The following is a 2,402-nucleotide window of genomic DNA, read 5'->3' as shown; positions in this document are numbered from 1 at the left end:
TCCACAGCCCAACACAGGGGAAGAGGTGTGGACAGATCTGGGGTCGCTGAGGGATGGAGAGGGCCCCTAATCCCAGAGCTCACCCCAAAGGTCCTTTGCTGCATGGCAGGGGTAGAATGGGCAAGGCGAGGAGGTTCAAAGATGGGGCAGCAAAATGAAACATCACGTTAGCGGAGACAGGAGAAGTGGAGTTATCATGGGAAGGGGATTAAAGAAGGACAATGTAGGCAAAAGGGACAGGGAAAAGTTCTCCTTGAGACCCCCAGGGAGAGGTGGGGGCCAGCTGGCCTGTTAATTTAATATTAAATTGGAGGTGAGAGTTAGAGAGGAAGAAGTTATTTCAGGGGATGAATTCTCAGCCTCTCAGCCTGTACCAGAAAGGCTAAGGGTGAGGGCTCACCAGTCATGGTGGTGGGACCATCTGGAGGGGGCGTCCTCAGGTCCTTGTATGGCCAGGCCGAGAGGCCCCTCAGCTCTGCGTCCTTGTGCCTTCGAAATTCCAGGGGGCGCTGCTGCCCCAATCGGGATGTTTCCCTCCACCAGTCATGGTCAAATGCTGCAGCCTCACTCTCACCCAGATTAATATAGTCCTGCCGCTCCTCCTGGTCCCCCGGGCGGTGGTTTCGGGAGCGCTGAAGGATGTGGACCCTGTCTCGGATGTGATGCCCAATGGACATCTGCTCCAGGCCACTGTCTGAATCCCAAATAGTCCTCCGAATCTCCTGGATCCCGCCTGGTGCTGAGTGCCTCTCAGATGTCTCTTGGCGGACCCCGGGGCACCATCACTCGCATTGCAGTAGGAGATGACAGTGGAGGAGGAGAACGTCTGGCAATTGCCCCCAGCTGTCATGTGTTCCGTGCTCCCAATCATGTTGTTCATCATCCCAAACGTGTCCATCCCGTCATTCCCAGCATCCCGAAGGGGGAAACAGCCCCAGCCTGTACCCCGCGGCTGGCAGGCCTGATCCCTGGCACGTTGGGGTCTGTGATACTGCTCACAGGCCCTGAGGGAGGCTGGATTGGAGCCGACTTATCCTCTGGGTACCACAGGCACAAAGCCAAGGGGACACAGTACTTTTAGGGCCTATGAACCCTATTTTAATTTCTTTTCACATTAGAAGAAAACATAGTCTTAGGTCAAACAAAATGTTTTATTTTATAATCTTGATTTTTGTCTATCATGTACCACTGTGCTCATCAAATATGCTTTTTAATATTTGTTTTATGAAGGACGGAGTTCACTGGCTCTGGTGAGAGTACATGTCAATAGGAAAGGGATGGGGAAAAGGGACCCTCAGCTCTGGACAGGGGCCTGTCACCATCCCCAAGCACATGCTCTGACACGTGTCCGTTTGCTGTAGAATGTCATTGCCCTGCAATGAGCACCCTCCACCTTGGAAGACAAAGCTCTCTTACTAAGATACCTGTTTTGGACTGCCTAGGGCGGACATTTAAAGATGGAACTCCTTGGCAGGCTTGTGACAGATGGCATCTGAACAGTGCCCACTCTTTGTAGCTATTGGTTAAAGATCAAACTGCAATCATCAAGCACAAATCCCCCGATGGAGTGGGAAAGAGAACCAACATTTCCTGAGAAGCCAGTTTCTTTGGGGTACTTTACGGAGTTGTCTTATTTAATAGCTCCATTTGACAGATGAGGAAAGTGAGGTTCATGGAGATTGAGGAGCCTGTCCACGTTCCCTGATGAGTAAGTCATAGACCAGGCCTGTTGGAAGCCAGTTCCATCTGAGTCTTGAGCCGGGTATCTTTCCACTGTGCGGCGCTGCCCGTGTTCCTGGACAGTATGTTACGGTGGAGAAAAGGGCATTGGATGGGAGTGAGGAGTGGGCAGGGTGGGGCTAGAATTAGGATGAACTTCCCTGTCTTGGATTTTGGCATCAGAGGCCTAAGTATGTTTGTACTCAAAGGAAACCGATGCTCAGAGCCGTCATTCAGGCTGAAAGGAGAGAGAACTCCATCTCAGGAGATAGACTGTGGGGTTCTCCTGCTGCTGCTGTAGCTGGCCACTCTGTGGTGTGGAGAAGTGACTCCTGCATTCTGGACTGCGACATCCTCACTGGTGAAATGAGAGGAGGTGGATGTGATTGCCAACGTTCCGGGACACGATTCATCTGTTCTTGGGCCCCTCTGCAGCTTGTCTCTCCAGCTAGCTTAGCGCCCCCTTCAAGAGCAGAGACTCTGTCCCCTAATTTTTTTTCTTGAGACAGAGTCTCAGTCTGTCACCCTGTGTAGAGTGCAGTGGTGTCATAGCTCACAGAAACCTCAAACTTTTGGGCTCAAGTGATCCTCTTGCTTCAGCCTCCCAAGTAGCTAGGACTGCAGGTGCCCGCCACTATGCCTGCTAATTTTTCTATTTTTAGTAGAGACAGGGTCTTGCTCTT

At 51.7% G+C, this 2,402-nt stretch overlaps 1 pseudogene; it reads right to left on the bottom strand.

The window, feature by feature from the left end:
- Positions 1-396: 396 nt before the first annotated feature.
- Positions 397-1,952, bottom strand: LOC100959240 (annotated as a pseudogene).
- Between the last annotated feature and the right edge of the window lie 450 nt (positions 1,953-2,402).

Source organism: Otolemur garnettii, unplaced genomic scaffold (assembly GCF_000181295.1).
Source record: "Otolemur garnettii isolate 467f Iridium unplaced genomic scaffold, OtoGar3 scaffold00094, whole genome shotgun sequence".
Classification (NCBI taxonomy): domain Eukaryota; kingdom Metazoa; phylum Chordata; class Mammalia; order Primates; family Galagidae; genus Otolemur; species Otolemur garnettii.
This window is presented reverse-complemented; position numbering and strand designations above follow the sequence as displayed.